The sequence below is a fragment of the Phascolarctos cinereus genome, unplaced genomic scaffold (genome assembly GCF_003287225.1).
Source record: "Phascolarctos cinereus isolate Bilbo 61053 unplaced genomic scaffold, phaCin_HiC Scaffold_4;HRSCAF=312, whole genome shotgun sequence".
Lineage (NCBI taxonomy): Eukaryota > Metazoa > Chordata > Mammalia > Diprotodontia > Phascolarctidae > Phascolarctos > Phascolarctos cinereus.
The window spans coordinates 405908929-405932015 of record NW_027555847.1 but is presented as its reverse complement, the minus strand read 5'-3'; the positions used below and the strand labels follow the sequence as shown (position 1 = coordinate 405932015).

Genomic DNA, 23087 nt, shown 5'->3' with positions numbered 1-23087 from the left:
AAGTGTCAAGTGTTTGCTCTGAGGTCGGATTTGAACTCAGGTCCTCCTGACTTCAGGGCTGGTGCTCTATCCACTGCACCACCTAGCTGCCCCTTCTAACTTACTTTCAAAAAAGAGTTACTAAAACAGAAAACCTCCCAATTAGTTGCCCCAGGCCAATCACGTGTCCGTCTGTCCGTCCCCCCCCCCACCTAGGAGTCTGCCTCAGAGATCAGAGGACCCTAGAAGGGGTCAAACAAATTAAATTTGGCTTTTTCTATTTGAAACCCTGAGGGATCCACTAAAACTGCGTTCTCCAGATGACAAACTGACACAACTCAATAGGGTCCCCTTCAGAATTTTTCTGTCAATAAATATGAAACTCTACAGACTTTCTGCAATTGCATTAGAGCTATGGAGTTATGAAGTCTGGGCTGCACAATTCATGCAATCCACATACCACAACAGGAAATACACACTATTCTGTAGGTGAGGTCTCAGTAGACACTGCTAGGAATGTCACATTTTAGGGAGAAGTAGCAAGTCACTGGGTGGCTTCTGGGGGTCATTCAAGGATTGATGTAACCTCCTAATTTCATGTTGCCCATGTGGCTATGCATGGTTATTTAATATAGTGTAACTATCACATATTTAATAATAATTGTTTGAGCAATGCTATGTCTGTCTACACAATGCATGTCTAACAGTGTTTACTGTAGGTACTTAATACATATTCAGTAGTAGAAGTATTAATACTTTTACTGACAGTATAATAACAGAGAAAGATCAGTAGATTGGGAACATTGATTGACTCTGACTTCCTTTGGTTACTGAATGTCTCGCTCAGAGCTCTAATATCAACTTAACTTAATTTTATACTTGAATATGCTGAGCAATACTTGTACAAAGCCAATACAAACTGAGCTGAGTCATATCCTTTATCCTCACCGCTGACTGAAAGGAGCAGGATTCATGAAGGAAAGCTGCCATTGACACTCTGTTCTATCAGTCCATCAAATGTTCAAACTGGGATTATTGATCCTGTTTTGGGGGGGCAGGGGAGGTGGGGTGAGGCAGGGGATATTATTCTAACATTTCTAGTAGTGACTCTCAGCTATATTGTGGTATAGAGGCTCATTTTCTAGTGTGTTTCTAATTTGCTTCTTCCTGGAGAATACTCTTGAAATACAAATCCCTTTCATCTGGGGTATTTCTTAATCAGATTCTGATTTTCAGAGCATATTCTCTGTAACAGTTATATTTTTTTTTGAATCAATCAATCAATATATATTTATTAAGTACCTATTTTGTGCTAGGCACTGTGCTAAGTGTTAGACATGTATGTTTATTCATTTTCAGTCATGTCCTAATCATCATGATCTTCATTTAGTGTTTTCTTGGCAAAGATACTAGAGTGTTTTGCCATTTCCCTCTCCAGCTCATTTTATAGGTGAGGAATTGTGGCAAAAAAGGGTAAGTGACTTGCCCAGGGTCACACAGGTAGAATGTATCTGAACTCAGATCCTCAGGATTCTAGTACCAGCACTCTATTTACTGCAACACCTCAATAAATCTGTGCTAAATTTGTGAACTTTTTTGTTCAGGTAGGCTGTGGAGTGTTGTCTTCTGAAATAAACACTGTCTGACTAAATACCCTTTTTTGGATTGAACAGCTAGAATCCCTGGCCATGTCTCCCAGTCCTAAGAACACACTTTTTTATTTTCAAATTATATGTAAGGTGGGGGTAGAGAGGGAGAATAAGCAACAAAGAAAAGACTCATGAATGAAGTGCTATAAATTAAAAATGGTAGGAAAATAAAAACACCACAGTTGTCATGCCAGAACTACCAGAAACTAGGAAAGTTGGTTAGAATCTTGGCAACTACAGAAAAGAAGAGAATTTTATTTGCTGAGTTCACAGCATGAAGTTCATAGATTTGTTCTGGATGGACAACAGTCTGGTTAAGTAATGGAATGGGGGTGGGCAGCAGTTGTCATCTTTTCTAGGAGCAGCTGTACCAAACAGGTTTCAGCTGTCCATAAACTTGTTCTTTGATAAGGGAGAGCAAAGTATTTCGGATTGTTTCCCCCATTAAAAAAACCCAACAACATCTAAACAACAACAACAACAACAACAAAACGAAACCACTGTGCTACTAAATAGAACTCCTAGAAGTCATTGTTTTGACTGTCTTGTTTAGTAAATCATTGAACCCTGGACCTTAAATTTTCTATTTTCCTTCTCAATAATTATTTATATCCCTAAAATATGAATCATTAACCCGTCACATGAATCATTTCTTGTGCTAAAATCCAAGCCAGAACTTTTGGACGTTGCAAAAGGACCATGTATATTACTCTTTATAAATGTTTTGTTGATTGGCTGACTATATCTATGTGTAGTGCCAGGACAAGTTCATTCTTGGTGTTTGTTCATAACAACAATGATAATATTATACGTGGCTTCACTAGAAATGAAAGGGGGAGTACACACTTACATAGTGCCTACCGTGTGCCAGACACAGAAGTGTTTTTTATAAATATTATCTCATTTGATCCTCATAACAACAACAATGGGTACTATCATTATACCCATTTTACAATTGAAAAAACTGAGTCAGATAGTTATTAAGAGACTTGCACTTGGTCACACCACTAGAGACCAGATCTGAATTCAGATCTTCCTGACTCCAGGCCTAGAGTTTTATTCAGCTGGTATTACCACCTACCTCTAGAAACCCAACAGTTTCCAACATTCATAGCAGGAAGATAGAAGAAATCAAGTTGGGAACCCACATCAGTGGCACAAAATGTCTTGTACAGAGCCAGTGGAATAGAATTTGGAAGTGAGTCACGTAACCTGTCCCTTTCTGTCTATCTGTCCACCCATCCATCTACCTGGAACTGTTTTATGGTACCTGCTCCCTCCACTTCTAACCATCTAGTTAAAGCCCAGGTTTTGAAATCACAACAAAGCTATTCTTGACTTTTGCAAGATAAAGTTGCATTTCCAAAAAGAGGCTATGCTGTAATTAAAGCACTCCCCCCTGGCCACAGCCACTTTATTATCTTCAGATTTGAGCTAACTTTTTTTTTTCTGAGTTCCTAAGAGATTTTTTTTCTTTATCTCAAGGCCTTCTGGACATGTTGTAACTAAAATGTTTACAGAATATTTTAATTGAGTTCCTAAATGTAACAAAAAAAAAAAAGATGGTGAGAAAATGGGCCTGTGGATCACAAAGTAATATCTTGAGTTTGGGAGCTCTCTAGATTTATACTATACTCTGCCTCTCTCAAACCTAACCTTGGTCTTGTACCAAAGTAGCAGAAAATGATAAAATTTCCAGGGATTTGCAGAGGCATATTGAGGTTGACTTAGAAGGTAAGCCCAACACAATACATATGTTAAAATACTTATCACTAATAATTTTACAAACAATGTAATACCCAAGAAGGAAAGAGATGAAAGTCACCACTAGAAATATTAATTAAATAGTAATCATAAAAAGAGAACAAAGCAATTGTAGTTTATCCACTTAGTTGATTGATTTCAGACTAAGGTAAGATTATATAATTGGTGATATGGTAGAATCTCCAAATGACCCACATTCCAATCTTCCTGTCCTCTTTTGTTCTGCAAATAACCAACAATTTGGGCAAATAAGATTTGTTATTCCATTTCTCCTTCCGCCCTCTCGGCCTATTATGTGTTTACTATTTCTAGTGGCTACTGTCCAACTTACTTCCTCTTGGCTTTTATGTTATTAATAAGTATTAATATGACCACTGATAAATATTATACATTTTTGTACATATCTCACTTCTTTATTAGACTATTAGTTCTTTGAAGGCAGTGATTTTGCTTTTTTTTGGTCTCTGTATCCCCAGTACCCAGTACAATGCTTTGTACTTAGCAGCCATTTAATAAATATTTGTTTAATTTAGTTGAATCATGCATAGCAAATACGGTTGTATAAACATGGCCTAAATTCTTAGGTCTGCTTTAGTGTCACCAGATATTTGAGGCCAGGCCAAGAAGTGGTAATTTGGAGAATGTAGTATACAGGATTGTAAAAAAGCCTCTTGACACCTCAGCTAATTTGCATATTGTTATATAAGCAGCTTAAACATTTAATCAGTTTATTTTCTTATTTCAGTATATGATAGTCAGTTCATTCATATACTTTTGCCAATTTTAATAACTGATGTCCAAACCAAGCACAATGAAGAGTGTTAAATATATTTTGGTTTATTTATAATTCCAGATGGGCATCTACTATAATATATCTAGCTGGTTATCTACTGTACTTTCAAATTCACAGGGACTATGGTTTCATCAGCAGAGGGAATGCTCAGGTAAGAAAATTCCTTCCACCAATGTGCAGAGTCATCTTCCCTGGAGTTTGTCTTAGGCAACTCACTAAGACAGCAAGTTGCAGAGAAGACAACTACCCACATTGGTAGTTAACTGATTAGTGCAGCGTCACACAGCCAGTATGTAGCAGAGGTAGAATCTGAATTGTAGTCTTTCCAGCTTTGTGGATGGCTCTTTATCCACCATGTTATGCTGCTTCTCTACTCATGTTCACATAGAAATGAATTTGCATCATTGGTACAAATACTTAAGTAATTTGATGAATTAGTGACCTCTTAGATGTAGATTCTTATTCCATTAATCCACCCTATCCATACCTGCCCATTCTTTATGATTATTGTTAATTCAATATCTTCCCCCAAATTTGCCCCAATGGGTCCATTAAACATACTGAGTGTCTTCCTCCAGGTTTCTTGTCAGTGTGTGAATACCAGTGGAACCATCATCACCTGTTGTTGCTTTAGTAAGCATTTGATAAATGTTTATTGAATTGAATTGCCTACTTGATGTAACCAGGCCATCTTCTTTTTTCCCAGACATATACTTCTCTGATCATTTTCATAAGACTCCAGCTGAGCAGCTTCTCATTGGCAATATATTGCAGCCTATTCATACTTTCCCATTATTTTTTGGGTGTTCTTAGCTTCAATTCTTTGGAGACTATAGGAATTCCATGGCACGTTGCTACACAACATCACTGGAAGACTAATGTTGTTAAAAAGAGCGTCACTGATTTCACTAAAAAGGTTTATTAAACGGATTGCAACCCCCTGGTTCTAGACCTTGTTCACAGTCTATTTGCAGTGTCTATTCCAGATATATGGTTTTGTGTGTATGTGTGTGTGCGTATGTGTCAATCAGGGTTAAGTGACTTGCCCAGAGTCACACAGCTAGTGAGTGTTATGTGTATGAGGCTCCATTTGATCTCAGGTTCTCCTGACTCCAGAGTTGGTTCTCTATCCACTGCATCACCTACCTGCCCCCAGATATATGTTTTAACAGACCAATCCTGTGGGTTGTACATCCAACTGCACAGCCTCCTCTGGACAACAGACATTGCTTATCCATTTGAATTTTCCTATGTGTATTGTTAGGCCAAAACAGTTATGGTGCGTCTATTTCTACAAATAATATGAACATAAACCACACCACCAAAGCAGTAGTACTTTCTTTTGCCAAATACCTCATACAGGTATTATTATGTCACTGGGGAAGAAACACCCTGGTCCCGCAAGTGTATTGTTACAGTAGGTGAGACAAGGTCTTAGATATTTAAAGACTCATTGGTAAGTGTCGCTCTTAAGATCACAAAATAGCATTTTTAGCACAGAATGCCAAGGGTTTCCAGCACATGCTGAAAAGTAGACAAGTATCTTGATATCCACTTATTAAGCTCCTTTGGTTCTTATTTTAAAGAAAGTGGAACACAATTAACTATTTCACAAAGAAAGTTAATCTGGGCAATACCAAGTTCTTGAATAAATGAAAATGGGACATGCACACATACACACACAGAGAGCAGACACGTTGGTGCTTGCCAATTCTCGTTTTAAATTACATAGTTTCTGGGAGAGTTAAATAATTGTATAGTATTTTACTGGAACTGAATTCAATAGAATCAGCAGCTGCTCAAAAAGAGAAGGAATCAAGCTCCATGAAAAAATGCAGCAACACTCACCAAGTTAAAGCATATCACATTCATTGTAGCATTTGAGTAATTGTTGGCATTAAAAATCTAGGCCTAAAAACAATCTATGTTATGAGAAAAATGTTATGATAGGGATACTGAGGTCTCAGTCAGTATTCTGGATAATACAATCTGCGAATGTCTCCTTAGCTTTTGCTTTCAACAGAAGAAAGAATATCCTAAATGGATAAAATTTTCCCCTTAGATTCAAGAGACACATTTCCCTTTATGACTATAGGAAGTAAAAAGATAAGTTCAGTATGGTTCAGTAGTGGATAAATCTCATGTGAAATAGGCTATAGGAAATCTGATATACAGAAAATAGGCAAAAAAAAAACCAACCCAGGGAATGGGAAGTTCAGTTTCTGAGAAATAGCAGTTTTTGGATTAGCTGCCCATGTTTGCAGGAAAGGGCATCAATCCAGGGCACCTATTGAGTATTGCTGTTGTAGTTGATAAGGAAAGATTTTATAGAGTGACTCTGAGATCAAACTTTATAAAACTGGAAGGGTGCCTATATGTGAGTCTCAGAACTCATCCAGTACATAATTGTGCACTTTGGGGCAGTAACAGGAGGGGGAAGGTCATTGGTTGTACCTCAAAGTTCTATAATGACCTTCATTCTAAGAGAGAATTTATTTCTGATTAACTCTTTCTTCCCTCAGCATGAGATGGCCATCCCAAACTGCTGCTACTAGTCTTTCTATATATCAGTCTTTCTATTCTAAATCTCTTTGGAAGAATTCTGATCAATGCAAAGTCCAACCATGATTTCAGAGGATTGGTGATGAAGCATGTCAACCACCTCCAAAAAGTGGTGACAGACTGCAGATACAGAACAAGGCATATGTTTTTGGATGTGATGTGGTGATTTGGTTTGTTTGACTGTGAATATTTTTATAAGGGTTCTTTTTTTTTCTTTTTCTTTTATATTGGGAGATGTTGGGAAGGAGAGACAATATGTGGATACAAACTGAAAAATAAAATGAAAAGAATGTAAAAAGAATAAATGGCTAAGAATTTGGGTCTCTTATATAGATGTCTCAGTGGTAACAAAGGTAGAAATTGTGGAATCGTAAATGGCTTATCCTCGTGATCACTACCCAGGCCAGACACCTGGTATTCAGAAATCATCTCAAGAGCAGCTGTGTGGGCACTGGCATTGAGCTCCAATTCCAACCACACATCCAAGTGAACTGCACATGTGTTTCACCTCCTTCAACAGTCTAAGTATAAGAAGGAACACTGAGTACATTGACAGAGGAGAAGTTGCCAAGAGGTTAAAAAATAAATAAAAAGCTAGTCACATCCTCTCTCCTGTTTGTGTATCCCTTTCATTTCTCCCCAAGGCAGTGGAAAGGCAAGTTGGCATAGTGTTAGAAGGGGTCAGGAGGTGTGATCAGAGTTGGTCAGATAATGAAGGGGGAGCCATTATAGTTTCATTGCTTTATTGCCCATCTGGTTGTCAGTAAAGAGAGTCAGTGGGAGAGAGAAAATGAAATTATCCAAATGTTCACTTGCTCCTCAGGATATCGTTAACAGACAGAGAGAGCTTAGGTCACTCCTTCTTATTCAATTCCCAATTAGGTGTTTCATAGGGTATTTAGCAGTCCCTTGCACTGGACTGAGTAACTGTCTCTCCCTCTATCAGAAAAAAAGACATTCCACTACTCTCTACATCAGTGGGCAAGTATGTATGATGGAGTGATATAAAAACATTATTAGTTGCTGAGACTACTCTTCTAAGTCCCTTCCCTAAATGGGCACTTTCAGTATTTAAGTTTCAGGAGTAGGAAGGGAGGGTGGCATGGTATTTTATGGCCCAAGAAATTATTCCCTGTTTCAAAATTTCTAAAATGACTTATAAAAGCATTTTCAATTAAAAAAAGAACCCTGTTTTAAGCATAGCTTTACTTATTTAAATATAAGTTGCCACTGCTTTTTCTAGATGATGACTACTTAATACCTAGGCAAATGAAGCCTTATTCAAATTTACCTCTATAAATTACATAAGGTATGTGAAATGAGAAAGTCTATCCCTAACCCCCAGGATAAAGGGATTAGTATATCGGCATCTGAACAACTGGCAGCACTGTTTTGCATTAATAACAACATATCCTCTTGGCTGGTATGAATTGGTATGCATAGCAGCAAGCACTTAGGTAAACTGATCCAATCACCCAACTGGCAGCACACTGTACATTTTGACCGTAAGCAATTAAGTATGAAGTGAGGAAGAATTCACGTATCAAGTTCAAGCACACATTCTCTTCCTTGACCTTGTTACTCACTGTCTCTATTACTCTGCTTTAACCTTTCCTCCCCTACCTCTTTCACTTCCAAATTCCTGTCAGCGGTGAACCAGGGTAAGTCGTCCGTTTGAGTTCAGGGATATGAAGACACATTGTTATGTACTTTTGAAGGTTAGTTGGATTTTACATTTTACCCAATATCATATAGTTGGCCACTGTGGTTAATGAAATGCATTACTTTCTCATCTTTCTTAGCTCTGTAGATAATCTAAATTCAATTAATTCAAAGTTATCAAGTCTGTCTGCTGATTCTCTTCCCTTATCCCCCCATGAGAGCAGTCTCAAACAAGTTTTTTAGATTTAAAAATCAAACAAATGAATACCTATTAAGAACATGACCACCAAATAACATTTCAGGCCACTAATACCCCAGTTGATTCCATTTGTCTGGGTGGTACACTGGGATATGAAATTTATCCTGGACAAAAGTAAACATTTAAAATTCATGCCAGTATAAGAGACCAAAACAGAGTTATGAGAGTTTCTTCAGTGTGCAATGTTATTGAAGTAGCTTTAAGGAAGCCACCTGACTTTCTGAAATACTTTATGACTGTGAATTAATAAAGCCCAGCTTTAGAGTAGTAGAAAGGTTTCAATGTATCTGACTAGTCAGTCATAAATACAGCATTTACCATGAGAATTCATCATGAAAATAACCCCACTGTGTGTAAAGGAAATGTATGAACTGTTAAATGAGAGACTGAAGCTTTCTTTGGAGCTTTTTTCCTCCAGATGCTAACTGAATAATTGGTTCAGAAAGCTTGGTTGTAGGCAATCCAACAAAAGGGTTTATATCTAGAGTTACATTTTCTTTGCCTTGTTTTTCAGTATGACAGAAACTGTCAGTTCTAGGTGTGTTAAAAACAACAGCAACAACTCCTTGATTGCAACTAGTTTAATGCTGCCCTTAGAATCCTGAAAGAACTGATTAGATTGGAAATGCCATACCAAGTCAGACTCATAGTATATGTCCTAATACTGTGTCTCTCTCTGTGACCATTTTATGTCTTCATACTTGGCATCAACGCTAATGGCTTAGGAACATACTCCCAAACAGCTTTGGTTTTAATTGAAATTTCCATCCAGCACAGCTCAGCTCAGATCCCATTTCTTACATGAGGCCTTTCCTGATTTCCCCTGGCTTGAGTGCTTTATCGCCTTTAAATTACTTAGTGTTCAATTATCAGCTTACATGCATCTCTAATAGAATCTAAGCTCCTTAAATGCAGGGACAATTGTGTTTTGATTTTTGTATCTTATTGCCTAGCTCAATGCCCTGCATCTGATAGGTATCCAATAAATGTTTGTTAAATTGAATTAAACCTATTTATATTTTAAAGCCTTTATTAACTACCTCTTGGATAACCCTCTTCACATCTTTATTATATTCTGGGTTAGAAGCACATCTATTTCTTTGTTCTAAAAAACTTAAATCTGCATCACTGAAAGGGATTTCCAATCAATGAGATCCCAAATCCTTTTGAGTATTTATATAATAAAGCAAAAACAAAATATTCCTACAATGAATGAATGAATCAGAGAGGATTATTATGCTAAAGTCTTCAAAAGTACCTTTTTTAATAAGTAAAATAACTCAATTATCAGTCAGTTTGCTGATATAAATGCAAATTAGTCTTAAGAAAATTATGAAAAACATTGTATTGACTCAAATAAAGACTTAAATTTTCAAATGTTTGCCTGGTTTAAAACAGGAATAAGATATATAATTGATCCTATTTTTCATTGCATAGCTCTCTCTAATACATGCATGTATATATGTATGCATATAAGAATCTCCCCACATACACATTTGTATATGTATTCAGCAGTGTGATGGTAAATATTTTAAAATCATTTCTGTGAAAAAAGCATAAAGAATAGATTTTTAGTTTAATCTACATTATTAACATTTTTCTGCATTACTTTTTTTAAACCTAGACAATCAACAAAATAATAAATTAAGTTGAATTCTAATATTTGCCAATTTCTGAGGTGTACCTGCCTAGCTATTATAGGTGTCCTTGAGTGGCTAGGTGGCTCAGTGGATAGAGAGCCTGGCCTGGAGTTAAGAAGACTTTATCTTTCTGAGTTCAAATCTGGCCTCAGATATTTACTAGCTCTGGGACCCTTGACAAGTCATCTGTAAAATGAGCTGGAGAAGGAAATAGCAAACCCCTCTAGTATCTTTGCCAAGAAAACCCCAAATGGGGTCACAAAGAGTTGGACAGGACTGAAAAATGACTGAACAACATCAACTGCTTAACCTGAGAGTTTAACAATCGGTTCTAGCGAGTCAGTACGATCTAGTTCCATTGGATGTGTGTAGCTCTGTCTGTGTGATATTTGGTCAGGCATAGGGGTGGGGAGGGCAAATAAGGCTTAAGTTTTTCCCTTAAAGTGTGGGATGTACTTAAAAGTTTGAGAATAAAGCAAAAGAGAAAAGCAAAATGTTGCTGTAGAACGATTTGAATCTTGACTATGCTGCCTTTACTACCTTTGTGACCTTGAGGAAGTTGCTTCACTCTCTGGTCTCAGAGACCAACATATCGGTCTGTTTGCCACAAGTCTCTCCCCAATCCAAAACATCCTCAATTCAGCCATCAAAATGATTTTCCTAAAGCATAGGTCAGAATATGTTACCCCCAAATTCAATAAGCACCAGTGGTTCTCTATGGCTTCCATGACAAAATTGAACCCTTTGTTTTTCATTCAAAGCCTTTCATTACCTAGCCTTCCTCTAGGTGAGATAATCTCCATACCTCTGCTCAATTTAATCAGTATTTACTCAGTTCATTGTGATTTAATGGCTATCAGTGATTGTGTTAGTGAATTAAGCAGAGTAGGATTAAGTTTGACTTAGTTATGTTAGTTAATGCTTTTAGAAGAGTTATGACTAATTAATCCACCTTGTATTGATGCTTAATTTAATTGTATTGGATTTACCAGATAGATTCACACTATATTAGGTAATTTTAAGGATTTATCAATACTACTCTCTCTTCTAAGTGTACTCTGCTTGAAATGAGATTTTATAAGTCTCAGCAACACCCCCTCACCCCTATGAATCACTACTGCCACTTCTAAGTGACCTTTACTTTAAAATCACAACTTCCTTGGTCCTTAGGATACTGTTGGACAAATACTAGTGTTTGATGGCCTAGAGAAGGCCTAAAACCTTCCTGACTGGGGTCTTTGGACCTGTGGAAGACCCAGCCATGTTGTAGACAAGGTCTTGTAACCTTTGGAAAGCCACTGCTAAGACGTTCTGCAGTTGATGACCTGAAGTTAGTGGCCTATAGATAATGACTTACAAAAGGCCTGCTGAAAAAGCGGTTGTGATTGACAGACATTACCCTTGGCCAATTATAGGAACACTTCTGATTCTGAAGATTAGCCAATCATAGGAGTTTCTAAATGCTTCTAAATGAAATTCCCAAGGACTAGGGTACATTCCAGAGACTCCCCAAGGTCTACAAAATTCCTCAGCTCCTGTGCATCAGGGTCCTTGACTGTCAAGAAGGTCTTGGACCCAACTGATTAGTGACAGCCAGTCTCCCTAATAAATTGATTGATCACTCTCAGAGATTTGCCTCAGTAACTTTGTTCCAGATTAGAATTTTGTGGCCTACACTCACCGGCTTTTTGGTCTTCTTATGCCTTACATCTCCCCAGATACTCTTTCATCCAGTGACAAAATTCTCTTTGCTGTTTCTCAAAGAACACACTTCACCTCTCAGCCATAGGCAGTTTCATTGGTTGTCTCCCATTCCTGGAATGTTCTCCTCTAACTTTCCTGGTTTGCATGAAGTTTCAGCTAAAATCCTGCCTTCTACAGGAAGCCTTTCCCAATCTGTTGCAATTCTAGTGCCTTCTCTCTGTTAATTACTTCATATTTATCCTGTATATAACTTGTTTATTCATACCTGCCTGCATACTGTGAGATCACAGTGGAGACCTCTTATCTCCCTGTCCCTAAAAGCCTCCATGATACTGTTATAACATACTCAAATTACGCAAATATATCCATACATTTTTGCCCTCAATATATGCCTCCAAACGTTATTCTGTCCTGATGTACCTTTCTCCCTTCAATTATTTTCTATTAAGTTAAATTTTTCTAAAAAGCAATCCATTGCTATCCTCTTGGAACATTGTCATGTATTACTAAATAATATCTAATCCTAGGACAGACTTTTAAATTTTATTAAAATTGAATTCTACCTAAAGTGTGTAATGTGAGTTTGTTAGTAAAGAAGCATGCACATAAGGGCCAATGTAAAAGGTTTCTCCTAAAGGTGTCAGGGAAAAGTAGGATAATTGCATTATTTTCAGTGCAACTTGAAAAAGCCCACTTACTGCAATTAGAATGAAATATTATGCTTTATTACTCATGAAGCCTCTTAATGAGATGATAGTTTAAGCAAAAGTCACAAAAAAGGCAATGAAGCAAAAAAAAAGCCATCCAATATGGTTAGTGCACCATTGACATTTGACAGGTGCTCACTGCAGTGCAGCTTGGGTCAGGGGAAGCAGGGGAATTAAATGGACTCTTTTGTTGTAGCTTTGCTGATCATAAATGGAATAGGAAAATGATAATGGATATACTGAGTTTATAATTATTGTAGATTAGAATGGAATTTAAGTTGTTTCCCTTAATTAAAAAGTCACATTAAACTCCTCATTTGTATATTAAAGGGGGAGGGAAGCAAACAAGCATTTATTAGTGCCTATTAGATTACAGGTGCCATGCTAAATGCTTTATAGATATTATCTCATTTGATCCTCACAATAACACTGTCAGATAGGTGCTATTTTCATCCCCATTTTACAAATGAAGAAACTGAGGTAACCAGAGGGTAAGTGATTTGCCCAAAGTCACCCTCCTCGCAAGAATCTGAGATGGGATTTGAACTGAGGTCCTTCTAGACTCCAGGCCCAATGCTCTATACATCATGCTACTTAGCTGCTTCTAAAAAATATAAACTTTTCTATTTGGCATTTAAAGTTCTCTACAACATGGCTTCAACATAACTCTGCAGGATTGTTACACACTGCTCCCCTTCAAGCACTCTATGGTTCAACCCAATTAACCTTTTGTTATTTCTCCCACGTAACATTCCATATCCTCATCTTCATGCCTTTGAAATGATTTCACACCTATACCTGATTTGCACTTACTTCACTGGGGCCTCTTAGAATCCTTAGCTTCTTTCAAAGTCCAGCTCAAATGCCACAGCCTACACATGACTTATCCTGATCTTACCAGCTGCTAGTTCCTCCCTTATCAAAATTAACTTCTATTAATTTCACATCTGTTTTTGTAAATACTTTTATATGAACATTTTGCTTCCACCAATAGAATGTAAGATCCTTGAATGCAGGGACTTTTTTATTTTTTTCTTTGTATGTTCAGAACTGGAACATTATAGGAGCTTGATAAATGTTTGTTGATTGATTAATTAAAAAGGCATAGAGGGATTGAGGTCAATGTTGATATAAGGAGTACAACCAAATCAGGGCCTCTCGAAATATTGAAGTTACATTTTTTGTACAAACTACAGGAGATTCTAGTCAACTATATTAAGTATAACTAATATTAGGCTTTTATTTAGATTGAGTCCTTTAAATACATGACATGTCATTTGAAATTATATTGCATAACTGAACTAGATCTTTTTTGCTGTTATGATGCAAGGCACCTTATATCAAATCAATCTCTCTTGCCTCCTCTAGAATCTTGGACCCACATTTATCTCTTTCCTTTTTAATGACTCATTCCTATCTACCTAAAAAAAGTCAAATTGCCATACCTGAGGGAACAATAAAATATACCATTTTTTTAACTTTACCCTTTTAGTAACCATGCTACTGTCCTCTAGAATGAGTACTCTATGCTTGCTTCTTCCTTATTACACATCCACTCTTTAATTACCTCAAATTTGAGTGAAAAACAATTGAAAAAATTATCCTAAGGGAAGAATCATAGGATTAAAGAAAATACAATATTGAAGAAAAGATATCTGACTCTGGAGGCTAGAGTAATATATGTCTACTCTCCAGCTCATCTAAAGGAATTTGTTCCTTAAAATAAAAGATGTCAATATGAAAACAACAACAAAAAGTAAAAAGATCTGAAGACTCTTAGAGGAAGGATGTGGTAGGATGTTGGAATGTAGAAGAGCATGACATAGAAAAGAAAGAGGAAAAAAAAACATTGAACACCTCAGCTAAATAATACATAGAACTCTCTGAGGAGTAAATAACTTCTTTTCTTCCAAGGAATGAAAGTGGGGATCCAACTATGGCATCAGGAGAAACATCCCCTAGCAAATGGTGGCTCTTGACTTCTCAATGAATGATAGTAAGGTAATTACTTGCCAGATTGGTGAGAACAATTAACACATCTACTATTCTCATGGAATATGTCTAGACAATATAATGGAGAACTTCCCAAAACTTAAGAAACAAGACATTCAGGATCCACTTTTGGTGATTCCAGTAGATATAAATGATATTGCTAGAAGAACCTAGAAAGTATGTCCAGAAGTTATGTTATTCTGGGAAAGAAACTGGAAATTTTGGTATTTTTTCATCAATCAGAAGTGATTAGGGGAAAAAGATTCAGAAGATAAAGGTAGGTTTGGGAAATGAACAGCTAGTTAAGAAGAGAGTATCTAAGAACAGGAATTTAGATGTCTGAATCTGGGCTAAAGATGGAAGAATGATGTACTCTTGGCCAAAGATGGCATACACATAACTAAAGGTGTGAAAATACATACATACATACATACATACATACATACACACACACACATATACCATAGGTAAAAAATCTGATTAAGAGGAATTTAAACTAAAAAAGGCAAGAGAAGTGAGAGAAATGCTGATATATTGATGTGCATATATATATATATATATATATATATATATATATATATATATATATATATATATATATATATATATACACATACACACATCTATCTGTCTACCTATCTAGTTGGATAATACAGAAGGTAGCACCAAAAGGAACAAAATATGGAACACAGAACATGTTTCTTGAGGGTAGGGCTTGTTTGATTTTTGTTTTTTATATCCTCAGCATCTAGCATGGTCCCTAGAAAACTAGTAGAAGCTTAACATGTAGTTGTTAATTGATTGCTTATTGAAAAATAATAAGAGTAGATAAACCTAGTTGTTCATAGGATACAAAATATGAGGAAAGATAAATAAGATCAATGGCCTTACATGATGATTCACAAATACACGAAATAAATTAGTGATCCTAATGCAAGGAGATAAATGAGTTTTCACAGATATCACTAAGCCCTGATTGAATATAGAAGAAAATATTAATAAGCACTGTATATTTTTTTAAAATTATGTGTTTATGAGGAAACTAAAAAAAAACAGGAAGAAAGCAATATGGAAGACAATGGTTGAAGATCAATAAGAAATGATGGTGTCATAGAAGTATACTAAGTATTGTTAACACAGAAGGCAGAAGCAGATGATGTATTTGGAAAACAGACTATAAGCCTAGCGTAGAATCATGACATAGTAGTAATAGGGACTTCAATTATCTGGATTTATGGTGGAAATCTCTCTACTCTGAAACCAAGGCATCTAGTAAATTCTTGGCTTATCTTCCTGATCATTTCATCCTTTAAACAATGGACCAAACAATGAGAGGAATTGATAGTCTGGAGATGATTCTGACCAATAAAAAAGATCTTGTTTCTGAATAAGAAAAAAAAAAGGAAAATCTTGGGAAGAAGGAAAGTGACCATTCTAACTTAAATTCATGATAGAGGAGTGAAAGAATAGTGAGTTACCTTGGGAGGTAGTGTTTTTCCCTAACTAAAACTCTTTTAATGAAAGCCATACAATTTCTTGTTGAGAATATCACAGAGAAGATTACTGCTCAGATATGGCTTTAACTAGATGGCCACTGAGGTCTTTTCTGACTGTGATTCTAAAAGATTGGAATTAAATACTAAATGTAATGTGAAAACCACTTTGATTTGTACACTTGAATTCTATAATCCTTATAGCAACATCACCTAGTAAAATCTTTGTTCTCTCATAGTGAATTTCAAATTAGTTTTATTCAGATTACATATTTTATCTCATCCTGAAATTACAAATACTATTTTAGAAGTACATTCACCTTTAAAAAGGAGGTGGAGCATGTAATATGAATTTGAAGCAAACTGGCTAGATAAAAGGCAATATTTTTCATGTTTTGAGGTTTTTCCTGAGTCCCCTGAATTACCTTGTACTGACTTATGATGTACATAAGCTTCTAGTATTCGAGGTGGGACTCCTGTGGAGGATTTAAATGGCATGGATAGAATCACATAGAATGAAAAGTGTGTCTTTGGATGAAATGCCTACATTGATGAATTACAGAATCAATAAAGTATTTAATTGTGTTATCTTATGAGGTTTGTGAGAAGGAATTCATAGTCTATGGATTCATGGATATTTTCCTCATTGTTTAAATAAGATAAAATATTCCCAGGCATCCTGGAAAAAGATACCCTCCATGCAATTTTGAAATTCTTCCAGTGTAACTTTTGTTGAAATGTTGCGCATCTTTTTTTTTTTTATGTTCAGCACAAATGCAAATTGATACTTTTAATACAAATGGGCCTGTCCTTTCCCAATAGCCCTGAGTTCCAAATCATTCCAAAGTTTAGAGGCCTCAGAATCAAGTTATATAGACTTCAATTCACTGTGGTCAAATGTTGGGTCAATCTCTCCTCCTTTAATCCCCCTTGAAATTTCTGGTCTCTATAAGGAAGAAAAATGGGGAGGAAAGAATGAGGACACGGTTCTGCATCATTTGAAGGATCTGAAGTCCTCCTACTATATTTGTATACACATACACACACACACACACACACATACACATACACACATATATATGCACACATATATGTATATATGTATACGCACATATACACGTATATATGTACATACATACATACACATTAGTAAATGTACTATCAATGAGATAACCTTATCCATAAATAAATATTTGTATAAGTATGTATGTATATACATTTATCGATGCACAAATCTAAAGTCTATACATCTACTCTGTAGTAGATATACATCTACTAGTCTATGCATTTCTGTTGGCTACCATGTTCAGTGGATTATACTAAAATGTAAAATATCAGAAGTTTAAAAACAACTTTAGGTTACCAAGAATATTTGCTAAGCATGGTTACAGTCTAAAAAATTGCTATTGTCATTTTTATTTTCCACTTCTATTCCCTGAAGTAAATTGAAGTCAAATGCCAAAGTGATTAATAAGGTGAACAGCTTCTATAGAAGTTCCCTATAATTACCATCGTTTTTTAAAAGAGAGTAAATAACTTGCAATGCATCATTAGGTGTTCTATATAATTACAAAGACTGAAACTCAGAACAGGTGTTTTATTATAGCAGGCTTATATATTCTTCACTCTGACAAAGTTATTTCAAGGTATTTCTTTAAAGTTGAAGTTTAACACAACTTGCAAATGCCTATTTATATATAGATCTTACATAAATACATTTAAATAAGTGTATGATACTTGGAGGGAGACAGAAACTAATCAAATGTCTTCTAGATTAATTTTGAATTTTGGTCCCAACTCACAACAAAATGTAGTACAATACAGATTTTCTTTAAACTAGCAAACTAAAATGAACATATATCTACTCTGTCTTTATCAGTGCATTAAGTAGTATGTTAGATGCTAAGAAGGCCATGGTAAAAGTATACTGTATAGTGGCCTCCAGATGCTTATAGTTTAATTAGAGGAAAAAATGACATAAATCAAAGAATTTAAAATAGTACAAGACTATATATATATGTGTATTGCTAAAGTAAATAAAATTCAAATGAAATTTTGGAGTGAGTTTGTTTAACTCTCATCTGGAAATTGTCATCTGTAAGAATCAAGAAATTGAATAGACTAGGAATATTTCTTTCCTTTAAGACTGAGCTAACTGTCAATGAAAAAGAGTTTAAAAAGATATTTCTTTACAGAGCAGAGTTTATCTCATCCTGTAGAAAAGTATGTGGTGGAGAAGATATCACAAAGCGATTAGTGAGTGACTTTGACTACATCTTGACAGAACTGAACTGTTAGACTAAAGAATCAGTAATAGCACTTAAGGGCTGTAGGTAATATAGGCAATATAGAGCTGTAATCTTCCTCACAGCTGATACTTTGTTGAAATACACAGATGTGCTAATGCTGTTGCTTGTTATACTATTAAATATTAAGAAGTGATATTTCTAGTGACATTGGTAAATATTAGTTTACTTAAGTAAACATTGGTTTACTTAAGCCCATGAGACCAGGTGGTATGAGACAGAGAGATGAAGAAAAGCATGTGAGAAAAAACTTTTTTTAATTAATTTTTAAACTGGGAATAAGACTCAGATTTAATTAGGTAAAGAGAATGTTCATTTTTTCTAATGTATAATGAAATAGCAGAACATACCCCTTGATTTTATTAGAACAAAGATAGAGAATTAATAATGAAATGGACTAGTAGAAGCTACTTATGGTACGAAAGTCATCACCAAACACTGCTGTACAGAATATGTCATTCAAAAATAAGCAAAGTAAATCTGGACTGCAATATTGCAGGAAAGCTTTGAGGAGGACTTAGGACTTGAATTTTGCCTTTAAAAGAGGACAGGTTTTCAGCAGGTGGAAGGTGTGGGAGAGAGAGGGAGGGAGGGAAGGAGGGAAAGAAAGAAAGAGAGAGAGAGAGAGAGAGAGGAGAATTTTAGGCAAAAAATGGCATGAACAAATAAGTACAGACAGAAATTGATATGTTTGGAGAACAATGAGGAGACCAGCCAACAGGAGTTAAGAGTTTATGTTATGGAAGAGTATGAAATAAAGTTAGATGAGTTGATGGGCAAGAGTGACAAAGATTTTGTAATCTAAGAAAAAGAGTTGCTTCTTAATTTCATAGGCAAAGGGGAGCCATGAAAGGTTTGTGGCCACTTTGTGGAAATTACCCAATTCTTTACTTCCATACTAAAACCAAGTGTCTATGTCTCTGTCTCTCTCTCTCTCTCTCTCTCCCTCTCTCTTTGTTTTGTTTAACCACTTTTAGCTAATGATCTTTGAAAATACATACCATTCTTATTCCCTACCAAAAAGAAAAAGAAGAAAAAGAAGCAGGTTTAATATCATCTTCAAAGAGAATGAAAGAAGGTATTTAGCATTTCAGTACAAAACAGAACAAAAACAGATATCAAGCCAATTCATTAATGTGACTTAAATTTAGATCTTATTTTCTAAGCAAACCAGTATGTTATGGGTCCTTGGAATATTCCCAGATTGCCAAACATGAAGGCATTTTGGTTCTCTATGTTCCCCAAACAAGTAGGTAGGAGTAGTCTTCTTTTATTGGATGTAAAGTTGTAACATGATGAGTCTTTTAAAACTTCTAGACTGAGACAACTTCATTCTTTATTTCCTACTGCATCCAGAGGGTTAAGATCACATACAGTTCACCCACAGAATGAGTGGAAAACTAGGTAAGGGGGATACCTTCTTCCTTTCTCCTTTTAGGCCCTGTTGCTTGAAGCTAAGAATTGGAAATCAAAAAGATCTTCATCAATTGGGGAATGGCTAAACAAGCTGTGGTATATGATTGTGATGGAATATTATTGTGCTATAAGAAATGATAAGCAGGATGATTTCAGAAAAACCTGGAGAGATTTATATGAACTGATGCAGAGTGAAATGAGCAGAACCAAAAGTACACTGTACACAGTAACAACAATATTGTATAATGAACAATTGTAAATGACTTAGCTATTCTTAGTAATAAATGAAAAAAGACAATTCTAAAGGACTCATAATGAAAAAAGCTATCTGCCTTCAGAGAAAGAACTGATGCTGTCTGGATACCGATCCAAACATACTATTTTTCTTTTTCATTCATAGATCATGACTTGGGCAGCTATTTCCCAATTGATGGGCATCCCAAATTCTTGCCACCACAAAAAGAGTTGTTATAAATGTTATTGTACAAAGGGGTCCTTTCTCTTTTTCTTTTATGTCTTTGGCATATAGACCTAGAAGTGGTATTGCTGGGTCAAAGTGAATGCACAGTATAAAAGCTTTTTTTCAAATTCCAATTTCCAAAATTGTTTTCCAGAATGATTGGATTACTTCACAGCTCTGCCAACAATTCATTAGTGCATCTATTTTCCCACATCTCTTCCAGCAATTGTCATTTTCCATATCTGTTATCTTAAGCCAATTTTATGGCTATAATGTGGTACCACAGAGTTCTTAAAATGTGCATTTCTCTAATTATTAATGATTTAGAACAATTTTATATGATTATTGATAGCTTTGATTTCTCCCTCTGAAAGCTGCCTGTTCATATCCCTTGGTCATTTATGAATTGGGAAAGGGTTCTCATTTTTATAAATGTGTCTCAGTTCCTGATACTACTTGAGAAATTAGGACTTAGAAGTCATGCAAAGATGTTTTTTTCCCTTTTTCCTGCTTTTGTTGTAATTTTAGTTTCATTTGCACAAAACCTTTTTTTTTTAAATTTTATGTAATTAAACTTAACCATTTTACCTCCTCTGAATCTCTCCATCTCTTGTTTGGTCATGAGCTCTTACCCTTTCCATAGATCTGACAGGTAATTTCTTCTATGCTCCATCAATTTGCTTATGATGTCACCTTTTATGGCTAAATCCTGTACCCATTTTGAGCTTGCCTTGGCATATTGTGTGAGGTGTTTGTCTATGCCCAGTTTCTGTCAGTCTGCTTTCCAGTATTCCCTGAAGTTTTTGTCGAATAGTAGGCTAACTCTATTTAGACTATACCCTTCATTATGCTTTTTATTATTCCCCAAATACCTCAAGATGAATCTGCATCTATAAACAATATAGAAAACTTTATATTTAAAATCCATAGGTAATGAGTAAAATGGAGATTTTAATTAGTTCTAGTTGCCTACAATTGATACAACAGTATGGATACATTCTGTATGTCTACTGCTGTAAGGAAGGAGAGACTATCCCCACCAAGATTGCTCTCCAGCTTCCTGATGATTTATGACCTGATCCTTTTTACATATGGAAAAAAAAAAGGACTCATGACTTTCTGAAACTCTCAATAATAACAACCTATACTGATACAGCACTTTAAGATTTACAAAATCATTTCCTTACAACATCCTATGAGGCAGGCGGTGCATTTTGGAATCTTTTCTGAGGATGAACAGAGAACTGAGGCTCAAAGAATGAAGTCACTTGTTCACTTCATGTAACTACCCAGTACTTCTGGCTCTAAGCACTGGACCTTTTCCACTACTCTATTCTGTCTTTTCATATTTAATGCAAGAAACAATGACTTAAAAGATAACTAATGCCAATATTTAGAACAAATTTACTTTTCCCTTAAAATAATTTGGTCAGGGTTTTAGTTTTGTGCCAAATACTTAAGTATTTCATGTATGTGTCAGGGAATATCAGCAGCTAGCAATGATTTTAAGATGTGTAGGAGGATCTTTGCTGATGGAGACATACTTCATTGATTAATAAGAAAGAGTCATCAAAGGATATACTTTCTCTTTCATTCCATCTGCCTTAAGAATCACAGATATTTTTGCAGTTTGATCAGAGTTCTATAAAAAGAGCTGCTTACATTTAGTATGAATCAGGGAACTTTAGTGCTAGACTGATTTCGATGACACGACTACAGTTTACTCAGTTACATAATCAAGAATCATGAAGATGGCTCAGAGCTATGTGAAAAAAAAATATCTTACTAGATGGTACAGATTCTGCCCTTGCTAAGTTGCCAGAGGACTGTTCAAATATAGGCTGAAAAAAATTTGTTAATGCATTTGTCCAGTCAGCAAAACAATATTCCCCCAGCAGCTGTCCTACAAAATGAAAAGAATGCTTTTTGTAACCAGAGAGGTACTGCAACTGAGTTCTATTTCATAGCACTTGGGGAAAAAAGTTTATTAGAGACCATTAAAAATTGCCCCTTATATTTCATGTCAGACATCCATAAATATGCACTGCTTATTTTCAATTCTATGTTGGTGAGCCTTCTTGTCATAAGTAAATTAGAGGCTGGAACGTTGTGGTGATGAGGACTTTTATAATTGCTTCGAAGGGGAAAAAAAAGACTAATAATGAAGCAAAAACTGAGTCCACATGTAAAATTATTTATCCATCCCTCCTTTGACTTTCTTCCTTCCATGGTAGCTTTTTTTTTTAGGGCATTCTGGGTTAAGTGACTTGCTCAGGGTCACACAGCTAGTAAGTGTTAAATGTCTGAGGTGTATTTGAACTCAGGTTCTCCTGACTCCAAGGCCAGAGCTCTAACCATTGTACCACCTAGCTGCCCCTCATGTAGCTTTTAAGTGAGGATTGTTGTGTGCTGCTGAGTGGGAGAGGGGCAGGTTGATCTATCTCCCATCTTGGTAGTATATGCCCCTGAATGCATGGAACCAGTATTTATTTTATCTCTTTTCTGTTTGATATTAGGCAAATAAATATTTTGGGGGAGGGCTGGCAAGGCAACTGGGAAGAATAGGAGATCCATCAGAGAGGTCCTACCAATGCCTGGAGCCATTAGTAGCAGCAGCTGAACTTAGTGAGAAGTTATTGAAGCTGTCAAGAAACCTGGCCAAGAAGAAGCCAGTTTGGGGTGCAGATCAGATCAGTTGATG

At 35.8% G+C, this 23087-nt stretch overlaps 1 protein-coding gene across 1 annotated transcript in view; it reads right to left on the bottom strand.

Moving 5' to 3' along the window:
* The window catches only part of ADCY2 (adenylate cyclase 2), a 554774-nt gene that overhangs the window by 183052 nt on the left and 348635 nt on the right, over positions 1–23087 (bottom strand). The window lies entirely within an intron of this gene.